Below are 11,992 nucleotides of genomic sequence, written 5' to 3' on the forward strand. Positions count from 1 at the left end.
TATTATTATTATTTTTTATTTTCAAAAACAACTTTATTCATGACACATATTAAATAAAAAACTCCCACCCCCTGGAAATGAGCTAAAAAAATAAACAAAATCCACCTCCCACCTCCCTGTCCCCACTTTCTCCCATTCCCTCCAAATAAAAGGGAAAAAAAGGTAAAGGAAAACAAAACAAAAAACTGAAAAACAAAAAGCACCCCCAAATCCCCCAAAACAAGGTAGTGCATTTCCCCAGGGGAAAGGGAATTTACACTGGAGCTGCTGGGAGCAGATCAGAGATCTTCTGGCTACAGAAACCTGCAAAGAAAGACACTCAAAACAGAAAAAGAAACACAAAAGGAAACAAAATAGATCACCAGGCAATCTGGAGGGGCAGGGAGCCAGAAAAGAGGGGTGGGGTGGGTGGTAGACCTGGCAGGACAGGAACAGGCAGGAGGGGACTGTGAAAGCTAGGGAGAAGATGGAGGGAAGGTAACAAGCAGAACAGTTTGGTGTCCTTGCAGAGCCCTGGGTAAAAAAACCCCTCCTACCACCCATGCCCACCTACCCTTGAGCAGCCCACAAGGGAGCAAAGGGGGACAGGGAAACAGGGGGAGCAGCTTGCGCGGTTGAGACGTGTCCATGGCGAATCCCCAGAGTGAATGAGAAGCCCCCTGCCCCACTCCCTGGGCCTTCCCTTACTCCCCAAAGCAGGTCCCTCCTCAGCAGTTAGTTATGGGATTCTCCCCCCTTACACAGTATATCTTTTTTTTTTTTTAAATATTTTTTTCCATCAAGGTCATCTTCTGTTTTTTCTTTTCTTTTAATTCTTTTTTTTTTTCTTCTTTCCTCTTTTTTTCCTCTCTCTCCTCCTAATACACACTTTTTTTAGTGGGGGGAATACCATGATGTTTCTCTAGCCCGGCCCCTGTAGACACGACCCTGGGGCCTGCTGTTAAAACCAATGTAGAATCGAGAGCGGGAACTGTTGTAGTTGGTGGTCTGGGCACAGTATCGGGCTCGTGGAAAACCTCCAGTCTGTTGTGCTGATGCCTGGTCTGTTGGTTCGTTTTGGGATCACCTTGATTTGTCTTCCTCTAAATAAGGACTCATCTAAGGCCAAGGAAGTCCTCACTGACTCTTTGTCTGAGAACTCTATATATGCAAACCCTTTGGGATGGCCACTAAATTAGTCACATAGTATAGTAACACGGTTGACTGAACCACAGCCATTAAAGTGTGCTTCCAGCTCTTCTGCTGTTGCACAATAGTCCACATTGCCAACATAGATGGAACGGGCATCAGCCTCCATCTTCTCCTCAATGGACATGATCACTGGGCCAGCATTGCCTGGAGGTGGACTCATATTCATCTTCTTCTCTACCTCGTTCTGTAGCTCCTTTAGCTTCTCAGCTTCTTCCTCCTTCTCCCTGACTCCAGCTTTGATCGCTTCCAGCTCCAGGTCCTCAGTGGTGCCGTCCCCCGGGTCACCCTCGACCAGTCCCGGCTCCTCCTCCTCCTCCTGGCTGCCGGGGGCTCCCGAGCCAGGCCCAGGGCCCGGAGCTCCCGGGGCGGGGGGCACGGGGCCGGGCGGCTCCTCTTCAGGCTCGGGCTCTAGCAGCAGCTCCTCAGGCTCCAGTTCCTCAGACTCCAAGCCGTTCCTGCGACCCCCGGGGCCCCCTCCCCGGCCTCCCCACCGGCCCCGGGCACAAGATGGTGCCGCCGCCCCGGCTGGAGCCCCGACCGCCCGCAGACCCCGCTGCTGCGGCCGCCGCTGCCGCTCAAAAAAATGTTTTACAAGCTAATATTCTACACTTACTAGAAGGAGCCAATACCGGTTTATATAATACTTGTCTTTAAAAGTGCTCATAAATTATACGTATCTTTTAAATTACAGCTACAATTTACATGCTGTAAATAACTTCTTTTTTTGGTATTGTAACAGGGAAGAGCTAAATTGGACTCCATGTTGGATCTGTTTCTTTGACTTTAACCTTTGCTTTTCGTTGCTTTTGTTATTATAATCATACGTAATGGCGTGCCTCAGGAAACCCTGCTGCTTCTGGCAGAATGTTAAACTAAAGTGCCTCTCTTCAGCTCACAGGGAGACAATCTGACCCTGCCCACCTGTGAATGGCTGCCAGAAAGAAGAAATTAACACATCCCCTCACTGAGGCTGGTCCTTCCGGGAGATGTTTTGCTAGACTGATGGCCCTTTTTACTTTACTTCCCCACTGCCTCTCCCTCTCTGATTCTGTAAAAGAAACTGGCATCCAGACCCTGATAAGATGGTTTTTTGGGGCCCTAGCCCTCCATCTCTCAGACTGCTGGCTTTCTGAATAAAGTCGTCTTCTTTGCCTCAACACCTTGTCTCTGATTTACTGGCCTGTCGTGAGGCAAGCAGAGCAAGCTTGGACTCGGTAACAAATTTGGCTTAGCCAGTCAGGAGCCTTGTGGCTCATGGCTAGCTGGCCCCAGTCAAGGAATATTGGGGCAAGACCCTAGCAGCTGTCAGGTCCATTTGTCCTGAGGATCTTCACTTCAAAGTACCCTGAAGCGACACCAGCTACCCCAGCGCTTGGCAGTTGAAGCAAGGAACCAACAAACTTCTAGGAGTCGTCGGACTCAGTTTGATTTTGGACGTTAAGTCGCTCTGGTGTGCACACTGGGAACATATTCCCCCCTCAATTTGGGCTTTTCCTTTACGGGACAAGCCAGTTTGGTCGGGGTACCCTGTTGGAGAGGGGAATTGTTGTTGGACTCTACCTGATTTTGGGAACTGGTTCACTGGGAACTAGTTCGTCGGTTTTGGTCTTGGTTTTCTTTTGGTTTTGTGTGCATTGATGCTAGAATTTGTTTGTGCTTTTTGTGTTGGAATTTGTCTGCGTCTTTCATGTTTTGGTGTTATCAAACTTATCAAAAAGGGAAATACTCCATCTATCCTGAAGGATAGCCCTTTGGGGCATATATTAGATAAATGGGCAAAACATAGCTATGAGCCTATGACTAAGAAAGACATGATATACTATTGTAATAGGGTATGGACCCAATATATGTTAGGATCAGAAGAACGACGGGCCCCTGAATGGCTCACTCAATTATCATACGATCTGGCAGTTAGAAGTGTTTTGCAAAAGAGCAGGGAAAAGAGGTGAGATTCCATATGTAGAAGCATTTATGCTATTGCATCAGGAAGAAGGAGTCAGAGGACTGCCACCTTATGGTACAACGGTCTGAAAGGAAACCCAAGGGAGAACCTGTTCTACAAGGGGAAGGGGGGGGGAAACGAGAGTGGGGACATATTATTCCAGTGCTTAAACACCCGCTGTGGCCCATCCAGCTACCCCACTGGCTTAGCAGGCTGCATGCAGTGGCAGTTGTTCCAACTGCCCCACCCTATGGCGCCAACATATTCACCCCTTTCACTACCTCTTGCTTCCCCCACTCATGGGGATTGAATAGCAGTTTCTATGGTAACCCCGGTGGCAGAGGGACCTGGTTTAGTATCACCATCTAAGACCCGACAGGGCACCCAATTTGGACTGAGAGCAACTTCCGCAGCAAGGCAATTTCCCTTGCGCTGATACCCTGTAGGAGTCTGTAATGCAAATGGCCAGCCAGCTGGGCTCCTATGGATGCAGAATCCATTCCCGACTTAGGATTTGCTTAACTGGAAAAACCATAACCCTGCTTACTGAGAGGACCCACTCCATATGGCTGAACTTTTCACCTTAATATTTGCCACTTACCATCCCACTTGGGCAGACATTCACACTCTTATGAATATAATGACTACTGAGGATGAAAGGAGGATGGTAGAGAGGAAGTGCACCAGCTCCATTTAGTGGATCCAAATGGAACGCCAGAAGCAAATTTGGCAGTCCCTATTGCTGAGCCTCACTGGGATCCTAATAATGGGGGCATGCCACTTCTAGAACACTACAGGGGATGTGTTTTAGTGGGTCTTCAAAAGGGGGTATCTAGACAAAAGAGCTTAAACAAGATTCAGGAGATAAAACAAAAGCCAAATGAGGATCTATCAGAGTTCCTGGAAAGGATTTATCAAGCTTATAAGCGCTACATGGATGCAGACCCCGAGACCCCTGAGAATGTATGACTTTCATTGGGCAAAGCACCCCAGATATTAGGAAAAAATTACAGAAGTTAGATGGTGTATTTGGAATGAACCCTTCTCAATTAGTAGATGTTGCTTTTAAAGTATTCAACAACAGGGAACAATGACAAAAGCAAGAAGATGCAAAACGGAATGTACCTTTTCTGGCAGCAGCATTGAATTCCCAGAAGGTGAGTAACCTAAAGGAAGGTAAGACACCACTGGGGAAGGAGCAATGTGCTTACTGCAAGGAGGAAGGGCATTGGAAAAGAAAATGCCCTTGATGAAAGAATAATAGAAGACAGGAGCCTCTCATATGGTAGAAAGAGAGGAGCAATCTGATAATGAATGAAGAGGTCCTTGGACCTGAGGCGTCTGATTCTAATTTCCCCACAAGACCCCTGGGTAACATTGACAGTGGGGAACAAGTTGATTGACTTTCTAATAGATATGGGTGTCACATATTCTGTGGTAAACACCAAGGTGGCACAGAAAACATCTCAGTCTATCTTGGTCATGGGAGTTTCTGGAGAAGTAGAGAACCATTTGTTTCTATAAGCTCTAGAATGCCAACTGGGGGACATAGCTTCTTATATATGCCAGAGTGTCCAATTCCCCTTCTGCGACAAGATCTCCTTTGTAAATTAAACACTCAAGTAACCTTTTCGCCAGAACAGCTTGACATCAGGGTCCCACCGGAGCACACTTTAAGCCTACAAATGGTACTCATGGAAACCCCAGAGAAGGAGACAGGGCTTTTTCCCACAGAGGTCTACGAAAAGGTAAGGCTGGAAGTGTGGGCTGATGGCACTCCGGGGAAGGCCAAAAACACCTAATCTAAAACAATATCCTTTGAAACAAAAGGCTCAAAAGGGAATTCAGGGCTTCCCTGGTGGCGCAGTGGTTGGGAGTCTGCCTGCCGATGCAGGGGACAGGGGTTCGTGCCCCAGTCCGGGAAGATCCCACATGCTGCGGAGCGGCTAGGCCTGTGAGCCATGGCCGCTGAGCCTGCGCGTCCGGAGCCCGTGCTCCGCAACCGGAGAGGCCACAACAGTGAGAGGCCCGCGTACCGCAAAAAAAAAAAAAAAAGGGAATTCAGCCAATCCTGGAGAAGTTTTTGAAAACAGGACTGATTAGACCTTGCAGGTCCCCATATAACACCCTTATCTTTCCAGTCAAAAAGCCAAACTCAGCAGAGTATCGCTTTGTCCAAGACTTGAGGGCTAGTAATGAAGTAGTCCAAGACTTACACCCTGTGCTGCCTAATCCATACACTCTGCTCACAACTATTCTGGGAGAATACGGCTGGTTCTCAGTCTTGGACTTGAAAGATGCTTTTTTCTGCATTCTTATTGTAGAAGAATCACAGCAGCTATTTGCTGTTGAATGGCAAGACCCAGAAACGCAGGTAGTCCAACAGTATTGTTGGACAGTCCTGACTCAAGGAGTTAAGAATTCCCCTACCTTGTTTGGGGAGACGTTGTCTAGAGACCTTAGAGACTTAATATTGGACGAAGGACTCTTGCTCCAATATGTGGACGACTTGCACATAGTGAGCCCTACATACGATAAATGTCTACAAAATACTATCAGAACCCTGAACTATTTGGCTAATTGTGGATATAAGGTCTCCCAGAAAAAGGCCCGGATGTGCAAACAGCAAGTCACGTATCTGGGCTTTGTCCTCTCTCAAGGAGAGCAGGATCTTTTGCCTGACAGAAAGCAGGCAATTGCAGGCTTAGGAGCATCCAAGACCCACAGACAACTGAGAGGCTTTCTGGGAATGGCAGGGTTCTGTCGGATTTGGATCCCAAGCAATGGGCTCATCGTAAAGCCCCTCTATGAGGCACTGAAGGGACATGATCTTGAGCCCCTTACTTGGACTAAAGAGTGCCAAACAGCCTTTGAAACGATAAAAACGAAGTTAGTCTCAGCCCTGGCTTTGGGACTACCAGACTTAAAGAAACCTTTCAAACTGTATGTACATGAGAGACAAGGCATAAGCTTTGGGGTGTTAATTCAAACTCTGAGGAATATCCCCCGACCTGTTGCTTACTTCTCAAAACAACTAGAACAGACTATTAAGGGGTGGCCTCCTGGCCTTCAAGCTGTAGCAGCTACTTGTGACAGATTTCAGGAAGCTGAGAAGTTTACCCTAGGGCAACCCACCACTGTGTATGTTCCTCACCATGTCCTTTCTTTGCTGGAACAGAAAGGGGCCTATTGGCTGACTTTTGGGAGAATGGGAAAGTACCAAGCCGTTCTCCTGGACAATCCCAACGTAAGACTTCAAGTCAGTTCAGCCCTAAATCCAGCCACATTGCTCCTGATTGATGCTGCACAATCCCCAGAGCATGACTGCCTACACGTCATTGAGCTAGTGTACTCTAGCAGACCAGACTTAATGGACCTACCCTTGGCTGAGCCAGATATGGAATTGTTCACCGATGGAAGCAGCTTCATGGACAAAGGTAGGCGACATGACGGGTATATAACCACAAGCCAGGTGGTAACACTTAAAAGGATTGTTGAAGCAAAAGCCCTGCCCCCGGGGAGCTCAGCTCAGAAGGCAGAAATCATTGCTCTGACAAGAGCCCTGCTCCTCGCTAAAGGGAAGCGAGTAAATATATACAGACTCCCGCTATACATTTTCTGTGGTGCATGCTCAGGGGGCGATCTGGAAAGGAAGGAGACTTCTCACTTCAAACAATAAAGGCACAAAACATGCTTCTGAAATCCTGTCACTATTAGAAGCAGTCCATAATCCCTCACAAGTGGCCGTAATGCACTGCCCAGGCCACCAGAAGGGTGAGACTCACACAATAAAGGGCACCTGGTTAGCTGACCAAGCTGCAAAGAAAGCAGCAAAGAAAGGTAATTATCAAGCCATGATAGGGTCACTTCTTCCGCAGATTGACTTGTCAAAATATCAGCCAGTGTATTCAGAAAAGGACAGGAGAGGGCCAAGGAGTGGGGTTTCACTCTTGACCGTAACTCACCTGGCTGGAAATGTAATGCACTAGGAACTGTTTTGATTCCTGAGGCCCTCTTGGACACTGTGCTGAAGCACATTCATGACAGTACCCATTATGGGAGAGATGCCACCTGCAATGGATTTAAAATTATGTAATGGGAACTCACCTACAAAAGACCATCCAGCGAGTCACTCGGAATTGTATGATTTGTGCTAAAAATAACCCTAAAACTGTTGTCAGACCTCCCCAGATGGGGCCCCAGCACAGAGCGACCTGCCTCACAGAGGACTGGCAAATAGACTTTACTCAAATACCTTAAATTGAGGGAAACTTCAGATACCTGTTGGTGTGTGTGGACACTTTTTCAGGATGGGTGGAAGCATATCCCACCCAGACAGAAAAAGCCTCCCAAGTGGTTAAAGTCCTCCTTAAGGAAATTATTCCCCAGTTTGGACTACCTAACACCCTCCAGAGTGATAATGGACCTGCTTTTGTCTCTAGCATAACCCAATAAGTGGCTAAAGCACTGCAAATTAATAGGAAGTTACATTCATCCTGGAGACCACAATCAACAGGAAAATCTGAGAAAATGAATCATACGTTGAAAAGGAGCATTGCTGAAATATGTCAAGAGGCTAATATAACTTAGGATAAGGCATTGCCAGTTACCCTGTTATGGATCAGAGTGGCTTCCAGAAGCAGGGTTAAATTAAGCCCCTATGAAATATTGTATGGTAGGCCATTCTAGGTGTCTGCCCGGGCAGGGGAATCTGTAAATGCTCTGAAAGACATAGCTGTTGCTAATTATGTTAAAGCTTTGGGCACTATACTAACCTCTGTTCATGAGTTTGCTTCCAGCAGATCTGCCTATCCAACTGAGGTAGCTTTGCATCCTTTCTGACCCAGAGATCGAGTCTTCCTTAAAACCTGGAGAGAACAAGGGCCTGAGCACCAGCTGACTGCAAGGTGGACAGGACCACATGTGGTATTACTCACCATGCATTAATCTGTCAAATTGGCTGGGATGAAACCTTGGATTCATCATATTTGGATTAAAGCTGCACCACCATCATCAGAAGACGACCCAACTCCTGAGAGGCTTGGAGAGCAGTGGGTTTGTGAACCCTTAGAAGACTAAAGGTTGCTCTTCAAAAAGGATGTGTTGAGATTGCAATTTCCTTATAGATGGAGAAGGATGGGTCCATCTACTTGTTTAATCCTGTTCTACTGAACAGCACAGCATCAGGTCCAAATAATTGAGAATTGTACTATTTACTAAAAATTCTAAGAATTATCCCCTGCCCAGTGCTGATGAATTCCATTCCACGATCACCCATCACTGCCCCTACACAGCAGGAAGTAGCTAAGAGTGGTCATTGCCCCTTATCCTACAAGATTGTGGAATGGACATTGACAGTGGGGAATTGTAACTGGGAAGAGCTAAATCGGACTCCATGTTGGATCTGTTTCTTTGACTTTAACCTTTGCTTTTCGTTGCTTTTGTTATTATAATCATACCCTGCCTCAGGGAAGCCTGCCCCTCTGCCAGAATGTTAAACTAAAGTGCCTCTGTTCAGCTCACAGGGAGACAATCTGATCCTGCCCACCTGTGAATGGCTGCAAGAAAGAAGAAATTAACACATCCCTTCACTGAGGCTGGTCCCCCCAGGAGATGTTTCGCAAGGCTGATGGCCCTTTTTACTTTACTTCCCCACTGCCTCTCGCTCTCTGATTCTATAAAAGAAACTGGCATCCAGACCCTGATAAGATGGTTTTTGGGGACCCTAGCCCACCATCTTCTTAGTCTGCCAGCTTTCCAAATAAAGTTGTCTTCCTTGCCTCAACAGCTCATCTCCGACTTGTTGGCTTGTCGTGTGGTGAGCAGAGCAAGCTTGGACTTAGTAACAGTATCATTCCAACTTTTTACAACTTGTGTTGCAGGAAGTGGGACCCCTTCCAGGGCCCAAGAGTGGGCTCTTGTCTAACACTCGGAAATGAATTGTCCGAGGAGACATGTGCTGACAAAGCAAAAGACTTTATTGGGAAGGGGTGCCTGGGCAGAGAGCAGCAGGGTAAGGAAACCCAGGAGAACTAAACTGCCGTGTGGCTCACAGTCTCAGGTTTTATGGTAATGGGGTTAGTTTCTGGGTTGTCTCTTGCCACTTTGCTTGGCCCACAGTCTGACTCAGGGTTCTTCCTGGTGGCGCTCACATCTCAGCCAAGATGGATTCCAGAAAGAAGGATTCTGGGAGATTGGTAGGACATATGGACTGGTATCTCCTTCCTCCTTTCAGCCCCTCCCATATTCTCCTGGTTTTTGGTGGCAGCACCATGTTCCTTATCAGGACCTCCTGTTGCAAGACAGCTGACGCAAGTGGTTATCACTGTGCCTGGTCAAGGTGGGTGGTTTTGGTCAATGCTTCCCTAACACGTACTATTCAGTTAATTAGTTAACATATCACCACAACTCAGCCTGAGTGAGCCCCTCCCTTTAAGGTGGACCCCTTTGTCCTTTGAATACTACCCCTGAAATCCTTGGATATCCAGCTTGCCTCAAGTCCATTCTATTTAAATAGTGTGTGTATGCTTTTGTGTGTGTGTTTGTATGTTCATGTGTTTGTGTGTCTGTGCGTATGTGTGTGAGTGTGTGCAGACATGGAATCAGCTGCCTTCCAAAGAGCCCTGCTTCATTTTGGTGGAGAAGTGCAGTAGGTCCAGATCTAAGAGCTAGAGGCGTATGTGAGAATGGTGATGTATGAAAGGGCTACTATATAAGTCACTTTTAATGACAGAGCTCCAAAATGTTTTTGATGATTTTATATACTAGTTTTGATTTACTTTTTAAATAAGTAACACTCATGATTTAAAAAGCCCATCCTAGCTATCTGACTCACCTCTCAAGGCAACCAAGTGTCCCAACTCTTGGTCTCACAGCTGAAGGCTGTGATATCACATGGATGTTCCCAGTTTCACAAATTATTGTGCTGTTCCCCCATGCCTTACCTTTCTTTTAGGATGAGCCTTTTTTGCCCATTTAGACCTCTCCTGCCTGTCCCTTTTCTCGAGAAGCTCTCAGTCTGGGGAAGACAGCAAGGCAGAGTGGACAGCACCGTGGAGCCTGGTGCCAAGGGCGTGATACCCACGTATGAGTTTGCTGGGGGGAGGTGGGCATGGGACGTCGGCATCCTGTATCAAGCAGGATGGCCAGGTGAACTTGGGTAACAAACCACAAGGTTCACTTCTTGCTCTTGCTCTGTGTCCATGGCGGGGTGTTGGGGCACTCTGAGTCACCTCTCCAGGACTCAGGCTGATTGAACAACGACCAACTATAGCTGCAGGTCCTGGAGACAGAGTGGGGAGCACCCTGGAGGGTCTCACACAGATAATGCAGTGCTCTCACACCAGGTGATGGGCACTCCTTCCACTCACCCCATGCCCTGTTTGCCAGAGCTAGTCACATGGTCTCTCCTGAAGGCTGGGGGTGGAAGATGCAGCCAGATCACAGGCCCAGAAGATTGGGGAGCATTGGTGATTGCCTTGAGGATGACACAGACCATGGATGGCAAAGTGGAAATTTATTTTATTTTATTTGTGTGCCTATTCATTACTCCTATTTCATTTTTTAAAGTATGTGCTCCCAACAGGACTCCTAAACATTCCTATTGCCTTCTTTTTTTTTGTTTTGCGGTACGTGGGCCTCTCAGTGTTGTGGCCTCTCCCGTTGCGGAGCACAGGCTCCGGACGCGCAGGCTCAGCAGCCATGGCTCACGGGCCCAGCCGCTCCACGGCATGTGGGATCTTCCCGGAGTGGGGCATGAACCCATGTCCCCTGCATCGGCAGGTGGACTCTCAACCACTGTGCCACCAGGGAAGCCCTCCTACTGCCTTCTTAACATCCATACACCAGCTTTCATCTATTGTGATGTGTGTTACACCTTAACTCAATTCTCAAATAAAGGTGTTAGGAGAAGTCTTCTTGATACTTCAGAAAAAAACAGATTTATTCTTAAAGTTGGGCTGTTTCACAGGAACAGAACCACTTGTGTTTCCCTTAAGCAGTTCGCAGAGAGGACTTTTGTGTCCCCCTGGGTGAGAGTCCTGGGTACCCATCCCAGGTAGGGGACATGGTAATCATGACTGGGGGGCAGGGAGGGAGTCTTGGCCCTAGGTCAGGAGTGGGGCTGGACTGTCACATACTTATCTCTCTTGGTCCCGAACCAAACCTGACGGAGGGTAAGACCTGTCATGGCCATGTCACGGAGTAGGAAACAGAGCCACAGGGGAGGGGTAGCTTGCCTGGGGTAGAAGGTTTAAACTTGCAGGATGCCACAGCCTTAGTTTTGGCGTTTGGACAACTAGGATGAAGCCCCAGACCCACCTCTGTAACTGTGGTTGCTCCAGGGACAAGATCTACAGGCCATACCCAACGCTCACGATGCAGAAGTAAGCTCTCAGGCTTGTCTGGCCACAGAATGTTCCAGTCCCTTGTTGCTCAGGTCCCTCTGCCCAAAGTTGAACAGATGCTTGTTAGGACCAGCTCCAGGTCATTACCTGTTAGGTCTCAGGGCTCTGTTTCGGCTAGTGGAAAATGTACCTGAAAGTTTATGAATTGCATTTGGCTCCTAGTAACAGAGAGCTGGAAAATATTTTCTTAAGCAAGAAAGTACTTTCCTTGTCTAGGAGGTGACAAGGAGCCTGAAGGGAGGCAGCCAGGGCTGGCGTGGAGGGCTGCCTCTCTATCACTCTCCCAGGCCCTCCCTGCACCCCCAGGGGAGCCCTGCCCTCTTGCTCCAGCAAGGACCAGGGAGGCAGGGGCAGGGTCAAAGAGGCTCCTGATGAGTCAGCCCTTTGATGGACCTTCCCCAAGCCCTACTCAGGCATCTCCACACTGTCCCTGGCTGAGCTCAGTCCCAGGGCC

At 47.9% G+C, this 11,992-nt stretch overlaps 1 pseudogene across 1 annotated transcript; it reads right to left on the minus strand.

Moving 5' to 3' along the window:
• Nucleotides 1-651: 651 nt before the first annotated feature.
• On the minus strand, nucleotides 652-6,581 carry LOC309960523 (polyadenylate-binding protein 2-like; annotated as a pseudogene). Its single transcript has 2 exons — nucleotides 6,545-6,581; nucleotides 652-1,765 (listed from the first exon to the last, which is right to left on the minus strand). The product of its transcript is annotated as a polyadenylate-binding protein 2-like (transcript).
• Nucleotides 6,582-11,992: the final 5,411 nt, after the last annotated feature.

Source organism: Leucopleurus acutus (genome assembly GCF_964270905.1).
Source record: "Leucopleurus acutus genome assembly, chromosome: 1".
In the NCBI taxonomy this organism is placed as follows: Eukaryota; Metazoa; Chordata; class Mammalia; order Artiodactyla; family Delphinidae; genus Leucopleurus; species Leucopleurus acutus.